The sequence below is a fragment of the Narcine bancroftii genome, chromosome 4 (genome assembly GCF_036971445.1).
Source record: "Narcine bancroftii isolate sNarBan1 chromosome 4, sNarBan1.hap1, whole genome shotgun sequence".
Classification (NCBI taxonomy): Eukaryota; Metazoa; Chordata; class Chondrichthyes; order Torpediniformes; family Narcinidae; genus Narcine; species Narcine bancroftii.
In genome coordinates this window covers 168,458,971-168,476,200 of record NC_091472.1, presented here as the reverse complement: position 1 = coordinate 168,476,200, position 17,230 = coordinate 168,458,971, and the positions used below count along the sequence as shown (strand labels likewise).

The window sequence follows — 17,230 nt, the reverse complement described above, 5'->3', positions numbered from 1 at the left end:
TGCATTGGGCATGTGAGAATAACAATACTCTGTGTGTTGGTTTTTGGGAAAGAAAAAAATAGAAACATTTACAGCCTTCCACGGCTGCCTTTTTGGAGCAAGTACTTTTACAATGCAAAAAGGAAGAAAATATTCTTTGAACAATGTGTCCATTCAAATTAGTCTCTGATTCTCTGGCAACAACATTTGTTGGGAAAATTGTGAATCAATGCACAATCTATGTCCTAAATGAAAATGAAATTTAGATTATGCACACATATATTTTATAATTTGATTAAATATGTTAACTTGATCAGAATTTTTATTTTGTATTTGTTGAGAAGTTAATGCAGTTGATAGGTCAAATAAAGATACAAATAGTAACATGGAGTACAAAGTCCAGCAAGATGAGAAATAATCTCCTCTTTTGATTTGAACCCCTCAACCTCAAAGAGAGTGTTTTGAACCCTTTGAGGTTTTCCAAAGGAGAATTTCTACTTGCTTTAGCCTCCTATTTAAATTGGAGAGAGAAGCGCGTGGTGTCAACTGTTCCTCTGGTGCCAAATTCAATGTTTCACATTTGAAAGGACAATGCAATATTTATTTTAAATCAAGTACAACGTTCTGGCTGTTAGTCTTTCTGATTGTCAACTGGTCCATTCATTTAACTTGAGCAGATGTGCTGCGTTGATCAAGCAGCCCTCATCTTCAATTATTTCACAGCTTTTGAATCAATCTGTATAAGGTAACATTTTTATATTCCGTGATGGCAAATGTACGATGTGAAAGTAAATGATAGTGGATTACTGGACATGAATCTACATTGTAGCTTCTGAGTTAATGTAGCCACAGAGTCTATTACATTAAAAAAAAAGCATAATTTCTGTTATTTCTGCAAATCTAGATATTTTTCAAAATACACCATTTTTCTATTCAGATGGTCCTTGACATGATGGAACATAAGATGGTCAACTCGTGTCTTGATTAAACCTTTTTAATGGTCCCTTCAGACCTCTGAATTGGCCTGGCAATGACAAAGAAATGAAAATGTGTTAGTTCCCTTCTGATACTATTTTATTAACTATAAAAAAGGGCTGATTTGAAAAATTGGAGGAATGCTAATGTAATTAAATTTTAAGAGGTTTAAAAGCTTTTTTTTTAAATCTATATATTCTTCAGCAATAAATTAAAGATATTAAAGTTTAGTTGCTACCTTGTCCCATCTACCTGTCAAACATGAAGGTAAATCCCAGTGCCACAACGGTTCAGTCAGCTGGGGACCATTTCCAGGTAAATTACAGTAGTGACAGCAAATGGTCCATCCCAACTGCAGAGTGTGGCACACTTGAAATGAGCTGTGCTGCCAAGTTTACTGAGCCTGACCTGCTGATAGAACAGATATAAGCAGGAGATTCACCAAGATGTTATTAGAACTGGATAGCTTGAGCGAGAGAGAGCTTGGATACGCTGGTCTTTATAACATGAAGCATAGAAAGCTGAGAGGCCATCTTAAAGACGTTTATAAAATCATGGGGGGGTGGAGAGGGAGGGGGGCCTGGAGCAAGTGAATTCTCACGGTCTTTTCCCCAGGGTAGAGGGCATAAGATTAGAAAGGAGATATTTAAGAGGAACCTGAGGGCCAACTATTTAATTCGGTTTCTGGAACAACCTGCCAGAGAAAGCTATAGAAGTTGGCATAATTACAGTGCTTGAAAGCCATTTGAATAGTTAGATGAATAGGAAAGGCTTAGAAAGATTTGGAGAAAATTTAACTGTGGGAATAGCCCAGAATGCCAACTTTGTTGGTAAGGATGTGTTGGGGTTATGGGCCTATTCCATAGCAAGGTAGATATCTTTCTTATTGCTGAAGGGATCAAGGGATATGGAGGAAAAACAGAAACCGTATACTGAAATGGGTCTTCAGGATGACCATTTAGCAAAATGGATTGTCCAAAAGGCTCAATGGTAGCCTTCTGCTCCTATTTTCAATATTTCTTTATTAAATGCATAGAACCATTACCTCTTTCAAGTTTCACTTGTTACAAACCCAGAGGACCCATAAACCCAGCAGCAATAGATATTCACCAAAACAAATGGTTACTTAAACAAAAAAAATTTAATTATCTTTAAACATGAAAACAGGATCAAAATTTAACTTATTATTAACTTAACTAACCTAACTTAACCCCCTTCTAATTCTAAGCGCACGTGTATGTAATGTGTGTGTAAATTCAGAAAAGTTCTTTGATTTACAGTCCAATCTCACTTCTCACTCTTCCTAGTTTATTGGTTGCAGGCAATTCTTATACTATGCACAGAATTTAACATGTATAAAGTTCACCAGGCTTTGGTGCTTAAAAGGTAAATGGTCACCACTCAGGAAGGTTTCTGTTGGTTTTCCGAGAGAGATTTGTTGTACGCTGACACCCACAAATGATTCCTTTTTAAATCAGCCACTTCAGTGTCTTGCTGAAAAAACATTCCCCTTGAGGGTTTTCCAGGTGATAACCTCTTTCTTTCAGGTCACCACAGAGTTCCTTTTTCCCTTATTTCAAGTGAAACATTTGACAGCCAGTCCTCTCCTCTTGCATGAGCCACAAGGGCTTTGACCTGGCTGAACTAAGCACTCACAACCTGTCTTCCAAATGGGGTTTTCCACAAGCTTTTCTGCTTGTCCTGTTCCAGTCCCAGCTGCTGCTGCTGACTGTAAAACTGTGGAACTGATCTCTCTCTCTCTCTCTCTCTCTCTCTCTCTCTCTCTCTCTCTCTCTCTCTCTCTCTCAGAAAGAAAGCCTGTTTGATTCTCTCTGCTTGCAAAACCACATGCCCCTCCTAGAACAGCAAGTTCCATTCCAGACAGTCTGCGGCTCCGACAAGTTTCATCTGTTGCCATTTTGTAAACAACAATCCATTAGTGTAGTAACTTGGGCACTCTCCAAAGCTTTTGCAAAGGCTCTGGGGCTGATATGTTTGGCATGAGAAGAGCTCCAGTATTTTAAATAAAATCTGTTTTAAAGTGTTTGTATGTGACCTACACTAAAAAACCTGCCCCAGTTCATCTCCCAAAAACATATCTATATACAATACAAACACAACATAATCTGTCACACTCTCCAAATTGCACACAGTCCTAATTTGAAAATATATTATTGTAACTTCAATATTACTGCACCAAAATTTAAGAACTCCTCAACATGTAAAAAGAAAACTGCAGGAGGAACTCAGAGGATGAGCAGCATGAGTGGGAATAAAAAGAAGCATTGAACTTTGAGCTCTGAACCTGACGTCTAGCTCGAGATTCTGGTCTCTTACCTCACTAACTAGTAGCTCTGCAGAAGTAGCCTCAGCTCAGGAGAGCGACAGAAAACAGGCTCATCAGTGTGATAATCCACATGTCTATCAGAAGAGGTAAAAATAAAATCCATCTCCTCACTAAAATTTTGTTTATGTTAATGAAATTAAGGAAAATAGATATATGAGATCAAAATATCATGTGGTTCCACAAATTGTGTATATTTTGTTTTCAAAGCTTTCTAACAGTTTATCAAAATGGCAAAGAGCAATTCATGGATCATTAAACCTAAGTGGAAGAAAGCTGTCTATACATATTCTGCATGCTGGTTTCTGTCGACATAATTTTTTTTAATATAACAAACATTAAGAAAATAAATATCACATCTGTCTTTGGTACCACATTTCTTTTTCCTTTCTGCCCATCTTTGCAAACTGTCAAATTCCCTAGAATATGATTTCCTAGCTTTGGGAAATGGTTACCAGATAATACCTACAAGTTCCTTTTTGTGCCATCGGTCTTTTAACAAATGCTGCATGAATTCAGGTCAAGAAGTTTTAACAAGAAAGACTTCTCCAGCTTCCATTAATTACCCCCTTCCCCCCCCCCGAATCTCTTGCTTTCCCTGACCCTCCGTCATGTTTTCTCCAGCTCCCCATTCCCTCCCCTTCCTTCTCCATTCAGTGAACTAACCCTTCCCCTATCACTTCTCAGCTTTTTTCTCTTCTACCCTCCCATCGATATTCACCTCTGAATTCTTTCCTGTCTGCCTGTACTTCTCCCTTTGCCCCTTCCTCCCTCCTTTCCTCCCACCTCACCTTTTTTATTCAGGCTCATAGCTTGACAAAGAGCTCAAGCCCAAAAGGTTGACTACCATTTATTTTCTAGAGATGCTGTGTGACCTGCTGAGTTTTTTAACAGCACTTTTGTATATTGCACTACAAATATAGCATCTGCAGATTTTTCTGTTTAATAACTACAAAAGAAAATTCTCTTGGTATTTCTTATTCACAATATTGCTTCCCTGCCATCCAGTTGTAAATTGAATTTGGTGACCAAAATGGTCTGTATGTAAGTTCATTTATTGTGTTTGAAACTTGACGACATCACCTTCTTAATGTTGCCCAATAAATGTATTACAAGGTTTTACTATTAATGTGGATAAAATTTAAACTGAACAAGAGACATCTAGAACTTTCGTTAGCTGCATTTTTTTGTCGTATCCGAAGGACATTCAGATTTTAAATATAACCAACTCTGGATTCACTGAAAAGGCCCAATTGAATTTGGAATATGATTGTCTGCAGTAGAAGAATGATCCATTGGCAATGCTGAAGCTTTCCATAAAATGCTTCTCTAGGTGAGGTTTTTATTTATATTTGAAGGCGTAACAATAGGAGAGCATACTGTGCATTGAAGTCCAGCTTAACTGACACAAATGACCAAATTGCAATTTTGATAAACTCTTCAATTGAATCAAGGGGAAATGAATTGGGGAGGAGTCACGTGATGGAGTAGTGGCCGGACGGAGAACTCCAGCCCTCTCCAGAAAAGTCGGGAAAAACAAGAGAAAATACAAAGGCACAGAAATAAAAGTTAAAGAAAAGTGAGTATAAAGGTGGAAAGAAGATGGAGACAAAAGAAGAAAAATCAAAATCACCGGTAAGAAGAGAGGAAGAGAAGACAACGGAGGAAAAAGGTGAAGGCCTTACCTGTCCGAAGAGGCCCGCTGTGGAGAGAGGAGCCCGCTACCTCAGGTCGGTAGAAAAAGAACTACAACAATGGCTCGCAAAGCCGAGTAAAAGTGCGCAACCGCGCATGCGCGATGCGCATGAAAAGAAACACACCGACGGGAGGGGGGACCAGCTGGGGAGTCGATCTCCACAGCCGGCAACGACAGCTGCAGAAAACCTGCAGCAAGAAGAGACCACAGAAGACAATAGAAACAAGAAAGAAGAGAAGGAAAGGGCAACAAAGAAACAACAGATGGCCAACCCAGAGGAAGAAGAAGAGGAAGAATACAGTGAAATAGATGAAGGGAAAGGCAAGGTAAAGGATATACTTTCTCTTGTTAAAGGATACATGGAGTCATTTAAAGAATGGCAAACACAGGAATTCAATGATTTAAGAAGAAGAATAAACAACACAGAAGAGAAAGTGAATAAAATAGATATGACCTTAACAGAAATGGGGAAAAAAATGGACAAGATGGAAGAACGGGAAGTAGCAGCAGAAATGGAGGTAGAAGACTTAAAAAAGAAATTGGAGGAATCTAATAAAAAAACTAAAGAGACACAAGAACTACTAGCTCAAAAAATAGATATAATGGAAAATTATAACAGAAGAAATAACATAAAGATAGTGGGCCTTAAGGAAGATGAAGAAGGCAAGAATATGAGGGAGTTTATAAAAGAGTGGATCCCTAAGACCCTAGGATGTCCAGAACTACAGCAAGAAATGGAAATAGAAAGGGCACATAGAGCATTGGCCTCTAAACCACAACCACAACAAAAACTAAGATCTATTGTAGTAAAATTCCTAAGATATACTACAAGAGAAAAGGTACTGGAGAAGACAATGGAAAAAGTAAGAGAGGGCAACAAACCACTGGAGTATAAAGGGCAAAAAATCTTCATTTATCCAGATATAAGTTTTGAACTCCTAAAGAAGAGAAAAGAGTTCAATACAGCAAAGGCGATTTTATGGAAGAAAGGGTATCAATTTATACTGAAGCATCCTGCGGTATTGAAAATATTTATTCCAGGACAACAAAACAGACTATTCTCGGATCCAGAAGAAGCACGAAAATTTGCAGAACAATTACAAAAATAGACTGAGGGATGAAGACGGGTAATGAGAGTAAAAATGATCACGATTGATATGTATGTGGGTAAAGACAAAAATAGACTGAGGGATGAAGACGGGTAATGAGGGTAAAAATGACCACGATTGATATGTATGCGGGTAAAGAGGTATAAGAGTGAATAGAGACAATGTGCATACGTGAAAGTATCTGTAATTAGAGGAAAATATAGATAGTATAGACAAGAATTAATAAGGGAAGGTAATGGAATAGAGAGAATAAGGAGGGAATTAAAAGAGTGACCTTTGTGACATATGAAAAGTGAAATCTTTTCTGGGGGAACTGGGTGGGGGAAAAGAGCGGTCACTGCAAAATCAGTTGACGCTTGCGAGTGGATTCGCAAATCCAAATGGAGAGGGGAGATGTGGTTGTCCGACAAGGGATAAAGGACAACTCAGGAGGGGAAGGGGAGATTGGGGATAAAGAAGATAGAAATAGGAGAATAAGGAAAATGTTGGATGTTGTAGGAATGTTGTCTTGTAAAGAGTTGAAAATAAGAAAACAGAAATGGAAAAGGAGGAAAGGTAATGATGGAAAAACGGAAAGAGAAGATAAACAAAATATAAAATGGCTACGCTGAACTATATGACTTTAAATATTAATGGAATACATAACCAAATTAAAAGGAAGAAACTACTAAATTTACTGAAAAAGGAAAAAATAGATATAGCATTTGTCCAAGAAACACACTTAACTGAATTGGAGCACAAGAAATTAAAGAGAGATTGGGTAGGACATGTAACAGCAGCATCGTATAATTCAAAAGCAAGAGGAGTGGCTATATTAATTAGCAAAAATGTGCCATTTAAAATAGAAGAGGAAATAATAGATCCAGCAGGGAGATATGTTATGATAAAATGTCAGATATATTCGGAGCTTTGGAATCTACTTAATATATATTCACCTAACGAAGAAGATCAAAAGTTTATGCAAGATATCTTTTTGAAGGCAGCTAATACGCAAGGGAACATACTAATAGGAGGGGATTTCAATCTGAATTTGGATCCAAATATGGATAAAACGGGGAAAAAAATTAACAGGAAGAACAAAGTAACCAAATTTATAATTAAATCAATGCAAGAAATGAAACTTGTGGACATATGGAGGAAACAAAACCCAAAAGAAAAGGAATACTCATACTACTTGACCAGACATAAAACATACTCAAGAATAGACCTATTTTTGTTATCAGCTAGTATGCAGGATAGAGTAAGAAAAACAGAATATAAAGCGAGAATGCTATCGGACCATTCACCGTTAATACTGACAGTAAAGCTAGAGGACATCCCTCCAAGAATGTATAGATGGAGATTAAACCCCATGCTACTTAAAAGACAGGATTTTAGAGAATTTATTGAAAAACAATTAAAAATGTATTTTGAAGTAAATACGGAATCAGTGGAAGATAAGTTTATACTATGGGACGCAATGAAAGCATTCATTAGAGGGCAAATAATAAGTTATGCAACCAAGATGAAGAAGGACTATAATCAGGAAACAGAGTAGTTGGAAAGGGAAATAGTAAACATAGAAAAAAAATTAGCAATAAAGGAAGATACAACCAAAAGAAGAGAATTGGCGGATAAAAAAATAAAATATGAAACATTACAAACATATAAGGTGGAGAAGAATATAATGAAGACAAAACAGAAATATTATGAACTAGGTGAAAAAACACACAAAATCTTAGCATGGCAGCTTAAGACAGAGCAAACTAAGAAAATGGTATTGGCAACAAGGAAAAAAGACAAACAAATTACATATAATCCAAAAGAAATTAAGGAAAACTTCAGAGAATTCTATGAACAATTATACCGAACTGAAAACAAAGGGAAAGAAGGGAAAATAGATGAATTTTTGACTAAAATTGAACTACCAAAACTACAAATAGAGGAACAAAATAAATTAACAGAACCATTTGGAACAGTAGAAATACAAGAGATAATAAAAAAATTACCAAATAATAAGACACCAGGAGAGGATGGACTCCCAATAGAATTCTACAAAACATTTAAAGACCTATTAATACTGCCCCTCCTGGATGTAATCAACCAGATTGATGAGACACAAAACTTACCAGATTCATGTAAAACAGCAATAATTACAGTGATACTAAAACAAGGGAAAGATCCACTCTCACCAGCGTCATATAGACCAATATCTTTGCTAAACACAGATTATAAGATAATAGCTAAACTATTAGCAAACAGATTAGCAGAACAGGTACCGAAAATGGTAAATTTAGACCAAACTGGATTTATCAAAAAAAGACGCCCAACAGACAATATTTGTAAATTTATTAACTTAATTCATGCAGTAGAAGGAAATAAAGCACCTGCAGTAGCAGTTGCTTTAGACGCAGAGAAGGCCTTCGACAGAGTAGAATGGAATTATTTGTTCAAAGTATTGCAAAAATTCAGTTTACCGGAGAAGTATATTAATTGGATTAAAGCATTATATAAGGGACCGTTAGCGAAAGTGACAGTAAATGGACATGTATCAAAGCAATTTAACTTAAGCAGGTCAACGCGGCAGGGATGCCCACTATCACCATTATTATTTGCGCTAGCTATAGAACCACTAGCAGAATCGATAAGAATAGATAATAATATAAAAGGAATAAAAATAAAAGACAGGGAATATAAAATCAGTCTATTTGCGGATGATGTGATAGTGTACTTAACAGAACCAGAACTATCAATAAAAGAACTATATAAGAAATTGAAGGAATATGGAGAAGTGTCGGGATACAAGATAAACGTAAATAAAAGTGAAGCAATGCCTATGAATAACGCGGATTTCTCAAAATTTAAGAAGGAATCCCCATTCAGATGGCAAATGCAGGCAATAAGATAACTAGGTGTACAAATAAACAAAAATCTAGGCCAATTATATAAACTCAATTACAATCCAGTAATGAAAAAATTACAGGACGATTTAGAGCATTGGAAAGAGCTACCACTAACACTGATAGAAAGGATAAACTGTATTAAAATGAACATTTTTCCAAGGATACTATACTTATTTCAGGCATTGCCAATACAACTGACAGAAAAATTCTTCAAAGAGTTAAAGAAAATAATAAGGAAATTTTTATGGAGAGGGGGGAAACCGAGGATAGCACTAGATAAATTAACAGAATGGTTTAAACAAGGAGGCTTACAATTGCCAAACTTCAAAAATTATTATAGAGCCGCACAATTAAGGTACCTATCAGATTTTTATCAAACAAGGGAAAAACCAGACTGGACGAGATTAGAATTAGATAAAATAGGGGAAAAGATACCTGAACACATATTATATAAATGGGACGAAAAATTGTTACAACATAGAACTTCTCCAGTATTACACCATCTCCTCAATATATGGAAGAAGATTCATGTAGAAAGAAATAAAACAAATTATCAATTACCAAAACTAATATTGACGCAAAATAAGCTACTCCCTTTTACAATAGACAACCTTTCCTTTAGAAAATGGGGAAAAAAAGGGATTAAAAGAATAGAAAATTGTTTTTCAGGAAGTAGATTCTTATCCTTTGAACAAATGAGAGATAAGTACAATATAACTGGAGATACAGCGCTGGCATATTACCAACTGAAATCCTACTTGAAAGATAAATTAGGAAGCAATTTGAGTTTACCAGAGGGAAGTAACCTTGAATATGTGATTACAGATACAATGTTAATCAAAAGATTTATAACAAATATGTATATTAAACTGCAAGAAAAGGAGAATGAGGAAACAAATGGTAAAACTAAACAAAAATGGGAACAAGATTTAAATATAAAGATAAAAAAGGAAACATGGGAGAAATTATGTTCTGGAACGATGAGAAATACAATAAATACGAGGCTGCGTATGATACAATATAATTGGTTACACAGACTATACATTACACCGCAAAAGTTAAATAAATGGGACCCAACAGTATCTGATAGATGTTTTCGATGTAAAAAAGAAAGGGGAACAACAATTCATGCAATCTGGACATGTGAGAGAGTAGAAAAATTTTGGGATGATCTCAATCAGATATTAAATAAAATAACAGAAAACAATATACCAAAGAATCCAGAGATCTTTCTCCTAAGTAACATAAAAAATAAAGAATTTGGAATTGACTTGGAAGATGCACAAAAAAGATTTGTTAAGATAGCCCTAGCCGTAGCAAAAAAATGTATTATGTCAACCTGGAAATTGGAAGATAATTTGAAAATACAACAATGGTATATAGAAATGAATAAATGTATTCCATTAGAAAAAATAACATATAGTTTAAGAAATAATATTGAAATATTTGAACAAGTATGGGAGCCTTACATTAAATACAATAGCGAAAACCTAACGGGAACAAACATTACCTAAGTTGATGGAAGGAGAAGAAAAGAAAAGAATGGACTCCGTAGAATTTCTGGTGTATATTTGTTGAATGACAACATTGTCTGACTGGCTTAATGCAACCTAGATTGTATACCTAAAATGGATGAGAGGCGGGGGTGGGGGGGTGGCATGGGAGGAGGGAGGGGGGTGGGAGAAAAAGTCACTGTATATGTGTGAAAAAGAAAAAGTGTATATCATGGCTAACGTGATTTATGGTGTGAAAAATAAAAAATTTTTTAAAAAAAAGGGGAAATGAATTGGCATGAGAACAAATAACATAAAGGAAAGGGGCAATAAGGAGAGGAGGATGGGGATGAATAGGATTTCTCCCTGAGTATTAGCATGGAGCTGATGAGCCAAATATTCTTCTGCATTCAAAGTAGAAAGTTCAGAAACACTTTACAGGTCAGACAGCATCTGTAGAAAGAGTTGATGTTTCATTTTCAAAAACTCTTCTAACAACGGGTTGAATTAGGAAATGGAGCTTATGTGACAATAAAAATAACACTATGTGAGCTGGATAGTCTTTGACCCAAAATGTTAACTAACTTTCTCTTCCCACAGATGTCAACTGACCTGCTGAGTGTTTCCAGCATTTTATTGTACATTTTATTTCAGATATCCACCATTTGAAGTTATTATTGATAGCATTCTCCTTCTATGTCATTATAAATCTGCCACTGGTGAACCTACCTTCAACACAATACTTGTGTGATGAATTTAAGTGAAAACTGATGTTAAGAACCAATGCCTGAGACAGAGGAAACATATTTGCTACTGGAACCCATGTTAATGATGGAGACTCAGTGTTTTCTTGCCTTTAGCAGCTTTTGTACATTGCTTACAAAAGCAAAAACCAGAGAAAACTTGTCACTCTTTCCAGTGGTCATTTCCAAATTATAAAATCATCCATGAATTTTGAGATTTTCTTGACAAAGTTATAAATGTGCATCTTTAACTTAAACTTCGCAGAAGTTTTATCAAATAGTTACAGACTTCTACTTTAGTTCAACAAAAACAGTTGAAGTTCTGGTGTGTATTTTTTTTTCATTTTTGTTTGCAAATATTTCTTTGTAGCGGCAGCTACACTACTCCTGAAAGAACACACACAACCAGATGGGGTGAGCTCAGTGAGCAGACTAGTTTATTGCAGGCTGCTGGGCTGCACTTATACTCCCAGCCCGGACCTGGCTGAGAACCGCGCTGGAGGGTGCTGATGTCACCCGGGCATCACGTGGTCCCCCAGCATGGGCTTCTGAGCCCTGTGCTGAGAGGAAGGGAAAAACCCCGATGGCGCCATTTTGGCTGGCTGCTCCGTCACATGGCTTACAAGTGGGGCCAGTTCGCCTGCCTAGTCGTGAGCCGCCACACATCACCCCCCCCCCCCCAGAACCGGCGCCAATTTCTTTTTTCGCCGGCTGACCTCACTTCTTGGGCTGGGCTACGACCACGGGCTCGGGGGATTGAGGTGCACTGGTTTCAGTCTGTCCACAGTAAACAGCTCCTGCCTGCCGCCAATGTCCAGCATGAACGTAGAGCCGGAACGCCATACAAGTCTGTACAGCCCCTCGTACGGTTGCTGCAGAGGTTCCTCAGTCGGGTCCCACCAAACGAAAATGTACTCCGCGGAAAGCAGTTCACTGGGAATGTGAGACGGGTGGGTGCCATGCCTGGGCAGCGGTGGGGGTTTAACAAATCCAAGCATGCCCTGAGGTGAGGAAGTAGATCATGCAGCGACCACTGGGGATTGTGATGTGCATTGATGAACTCACCAGGTAGTGCCAGACGTGCACTGTAGACCAGCTAAGCTGATGACGCCTGCAGATCTTCCTTGGGAGTGGAGCAGATGCCCAGGAGCAGCCAAGGCAGTTCATCCACCTAGTTGGGACTGGTGAGGCAGGCCATGAGTGCCGACTTAAGGTGATAGTGCAGATTTTTGACCAGTCCATTGGCCTGCGGGTGGTAGTCCGTGGTGCGGTGTAGCTATATCCTCAACCTGTTGGTGAGCTGTGCCCAGAGCGCAGATGTGAACTGGGTGCCCCGATCGCTGGTGAGGTGACCCGGGACGCCGAACCGGGCGACCCAACCATGCAACAGTGTTCGGGAGCAGGAGTTGGTGGAGGCGTTTGGCCAGCGAGTGATGCGGTCCACCATCGTAAACAGGTAACGGTTGCCCCGGGAAATGGGTAAGGACCTGTTGATGTCCACATGAATGTGACTGAACCGTTCCTGGACTTGCTCGAACTCCTGTATAGGCGCCCTGGTGTGCCTGTGCACCTTGGACATCTGCCAATGGGTGCATGTTCTGGCCCAGCCTGCAATCTGCTTCTATAGCCTATGCCATATAAACCGTTCTGCCACCATCCGGACCGTGGACCTGATGGATGGATGTGAAAGGTCGTGGATGTGACGCAAGACGTGCCTGCGCCACTGTTGGGGAACCACTGGTCGCAGGGTGCCCATGGAGGTATCACACAGGATGGTGCCTTTGCCGCTCGGAGTTGGGAGGTCTCAGAACCGCAGGCCTGTGATGGCGGTCTTGAAGGCCCTCGTCGCCTCATAAGACTTCTGGTCCCGGGTGAGTTGGTTGAAGTCAAGGTCAGGCATCAGCGCACAGATGGCCGGTCGCAAGATTGCATCAGCAACCATATTGTCCTTCCCAGCCTTGAGCCGAATGTCGGTGGTAAATTCTGACACGAAGGAGAGGTGACGCTGTTGGTGGGCCAACCAGGGATCCTTTTCCATCGCAAGCACCTGGGTGAGGGGTTTGTGGTCGGTGAAGATGGTAAAAGTCCTCCCCTCCAAAAAATAGCGGAAATGCTGTACCGCCAGGTACATGCCCAGTAACTCGCGGTCGAAGGCACTATACTTGCGTTCCGGCGGGTGGAGCAGGTGGCTGAAGAATGCCAATGGCTTCCAATGTCCATTCACCTGCTGCTCTAGGATGGCACCGATGGCTGTGGCAGAGGCATCGACAGAGAGTGCCATATGCAGGTAGGTGTGCGGGTGTGCGAGCATGGTGGCTTTCGCAAGGGCATCCTTGGTGGCCTTGAATGAGTTGCAGGCTTCTGGGTTCCAAGAGAGCATTTTGTGCTTGGCTGCGATGAGGGCGAATAGCAGCTGCGTGATGCGCACAGCTCCCGGGATGAAGCGGTTGTAAAAGTTGACCATACCCGCAAACTCCTGCAGCCCCTTGAGGCTGTCCAGGTGTTGGAACTCCCTGATAGCGGCGACCTTCGCAGCGGCGGGCGTGGCTGCTTCGGCCATGATGGTATGTCCCAGGAACTGCATGGACTCTTTCTCGAAATGGCACTTGGCTGGGTTGATGGTAAGGCCAAAGTCGGCCAACCAGGAGAAAAAGGTGTGTAGGTGGGCCTTGTGTTGCACCTGGTCCTCGCTGCCGACGAGGATGTCATCCAAATAAATAAAAATAAAATTTAAGTCCTTGCCCACAGAGTCCTTGAGGCGCTGGAAGGTCTGAGCAGCGTTCTTGAGCCTGAACGGCATACGCAGGAATTCGAATAAGCTAAAGGGGGTGATGATGGCCATCTTGGGTATGTCCTCAGGGTGCAACGGGATCTGGTGATATCCGCGCACCAGGTGAACCTTAGAGAAAACCCTCGGACCGTGCAGGTTGGCCGTAAAGTCTTGGATGTGAGGGATTGGGTAATGGACAGGAACTGTTGCCTCATTGAGCCATTGATAGTCTCCGCAGGGACGCCAGCCACCGGAGGCTTTCGGGACCAGGTAGAGCGGCGAGGCCCACGGGCTTTCAGACCACCGAATAATCTCCAGTTCCAAAAGGTGCAAAAACTCCTCCTTTCCCACCTGGAGCTTGTCAGGTGGGAGCCGTTGTGCCTTGGTGTGAACCGGTGGGCCATGGGTGGGGATGTGGTGGAACACCCCGTGGCACGGCAAGGCAGCGGAGATCTGTGCCTTGAGGAGTGTTGGGAACTCATCCAGGATTTGCTGGAACTCATCTGTGGGCATGCTGATCTTGGCTATCTGCTGTTGCTCCGAGTGGGAGGCGTCGAGGCGAACGGCCTGGAAGGTACGGGTGCCCACCAGGCACCTACCTCGAATATCCACCAGAAGCCCATGTGCGAGGATGGTCTGCGCCCAGAATGGCGGTCAGGAGGGACGATACGGTGAACCTCCATGCAAAATTTCATTGGCCGATCTGGAAGTGGACTGTCTTGTCTCCATTCGTCCAGATTTCCATTGCGTTGGCCGCACGGAGGGAAGGTTCATGAGGTCAGTTCCTGGACTCGACAGCCATGGACGGGATGATGCTGATCTGGGCTCCAGTGTCAACGAGGAACCGCCAGCCGCTGATTGAGTCCCGCAGGTAGAGGAGGCTGTGTCCTTGGCCAGCTGCTGCACCCATTAATAGCGGCCAGCCTGTTTGTTTCCCTGGAACGAGCAGGGCTGACGACACTTCCGAGCCTTGGCTCCCCAGCGCTGGTGGTAGAAGCAGAGGCCTGGAGCGGATGCTGTGGCCTTGGTTATGCTCTTGGTGGCGCCTGCAGGTGCCGGATGCTCTATCGCAGCGCTAGGGGTGGGCTTGGTGTGGTCGTGCCCATGCTTCGTGACCTGCTGGACCGCTGAGCCCTCTGGGAATCGTGCGTGCCATAGCTCTTGGTCCTTCTGGGTGACCTTCCTCGGGTCAGAGAAGCCGGATGTCCCTGGCCATATGGTCGAGGAAAATGCACTCAAAGAGTGGGCAGTTGGTGTGATCACCCATGAGCGCAAACATCTTGTCCATCAGCTCCATCGGGGAACTGTCCCCAGGGTGTCGTGGTGCAGCATCCGAGCGGCAAGCTGGTGCCTGGATAGTCTGAGGGATCTGGTAAGCACTCACTTGATGGTCTCGTATTTGTCTTCGGCAGGTGGGTGCTGAATAAGGTGCAGCACATGTCTGGTGATGCCCTGGTCTAGGGCAGTGACCACATGGTAGAATTTGGTCATGTCGGATGAAATCTGGTGGAGGTGAAACTGGGCCTCCACATGGCCGAGCCAGGTCTCCGGCTCCTGCACCCAGAATTTAGGCAGTTTCACGGCTATAGCGCTGATCCCAGGCTCGCTCATGATGGGTTCAAAGATGTTTGAACCAGTCGGGGTCACCAATTGTAGCGGCGGCTACACTGCTCCTGCAATAACACACATAACCAGATGGGTTGAGCTCAGTGAGCAGACTAGTTTATTGCAGGCTGTTGAGCTGCACTTATACTCCTGGCTGAGAACCGTGCTGGAGCCATTAATAGCGGCCAGCCTGGTTGTTTCCCTGGAACGAGCAGAGCTGACAACACTTCCGTGTCTTGGCTCCCCAGCACTGGTGGTAGAAGCAGAGGCCTGGAGCGGATGCTGTGGCCTTGGTTATGCTCTTGGGGGCGCCTGCAGGCCCATGATGGCGGTCTTGAAGGCCCTCATCTCCTCATAAGACTTCTGGTCCTGGGCGAGCTGGTCGAAGTCGAGGCCGGCCATCAGCGCACAGATGGCCGGTCGCAAGATTGCATCAGCAACCATATTGTCCTTCCCCGCCTTGAGCCAAATGTCGATGGTAAATTCCGACACGAAGGAGAGGTGACGCTGTTGGTGGGCCAACCAGGGATCCTTTGCCACCGCAAGTGCCTGAGTGAGGGGTTTGTGGTCGGTGAAGATGGTAAAAGTCCTCCCCTCCAAAAAATAGCGGAAATGCTGCACCGCCAGGGCATCACCAGACGTGTGCTTCACCTTATTCAGCACCCACCTGCCGAAGACAAATATGAGACCATCAAGCGAGTGCTTACCAGATCCCTCAGACTATCCAGGCACCAGCTTGAACCAGTCGGGGTCACCAATTTTAGCGGCAGCTACACTACTCCTGAAAGAATACGTGACGTCACCCGGGCATCACGTGGTCCCCCAGCACAGGCTTCTGAGCCCCATGATGGGAGGAAGGGAAAACCCCCGACGGCACCATTTTGGCCAGCTGCCCCGCTGCGTGGCTTACAAGCAGGGCCGGTTCGCCTGCCTCGTGGTGAGCCGCCACATCTTACCTTTTATAGGTTTCCAACCTGACATGAAAAATCTGTGAGGGAAAAGATAGAAGGATAATATTAAGATGAGATATATTAATTTCATTGTGCCTTTAATCACTGTAGTTTCTTCACTGTTAAGATTATATCTTTTTGATGTTAGTTTAACCTGAAACTTACTACTTTTGGTTTTAAAGGAGTATCAATTTCAAATGTTAACAATTAAGGTATTATGCTAGAATTCTGTTGCATAATGTTTTACACACTTGTAACTGAATTTTACCTAAAAGACAATCATTATATGCCATCTGGTTCTTTGTGTGGCCACCACACACATGAATAGATTTGGCCCAGATTCTCTTTGTGGAGGATGTGCAGAATGCATGTAGTGATGTCACAGTGGCACAATACAGCTATTATCTGCACAAAATTCTTTGGAACCTTTGAGATTCTAAAACAATGTGTGGATCTAACAGTGGCCTTAACTGAAGATTCAGAGCCTGTTGGGATGAGAGTTAAAAGGGACCACCATTGTCTACTCCACCAATGTGAATTCTAAGGGGCCATTTTGCTAGAAAATTGAAATGTGTACCTTGGCATTCATTCCTGTTCTGCTTCTACCTATTGATGTCCTTATGACTCCTGCCTGCATATCCAGTTGCCCAACCACACTGAGCCTGACATTTCTCAGGTCAGCAC

At 42.0% G+C, this 17,230-nt stretch overlaps 1 long non-coding RNA gene across 1 annotated transcript; it reads right to left on the bottom strand.

The window, feature by feature from the left end:
- Window positions 1-558: 558 nt before the first annotated feature.
- LOC138759972 (uncharacterized) lies at window positions 559-16,903 on the bottom strand. The gene is made up of 3 exons (XR_011355285.1): window positions 16,815-16,903; window positions 16,553-16,584; window positions 559-1,003 (listed from the first exon to the last, which is right to left on the bottom strand). It is a non-coding gene; the product is annotated as an uncharacterized lncRNA (long non-coding RNA).
- Window positions 16,904-17,230: the final 327 nt, after the last annotated feature.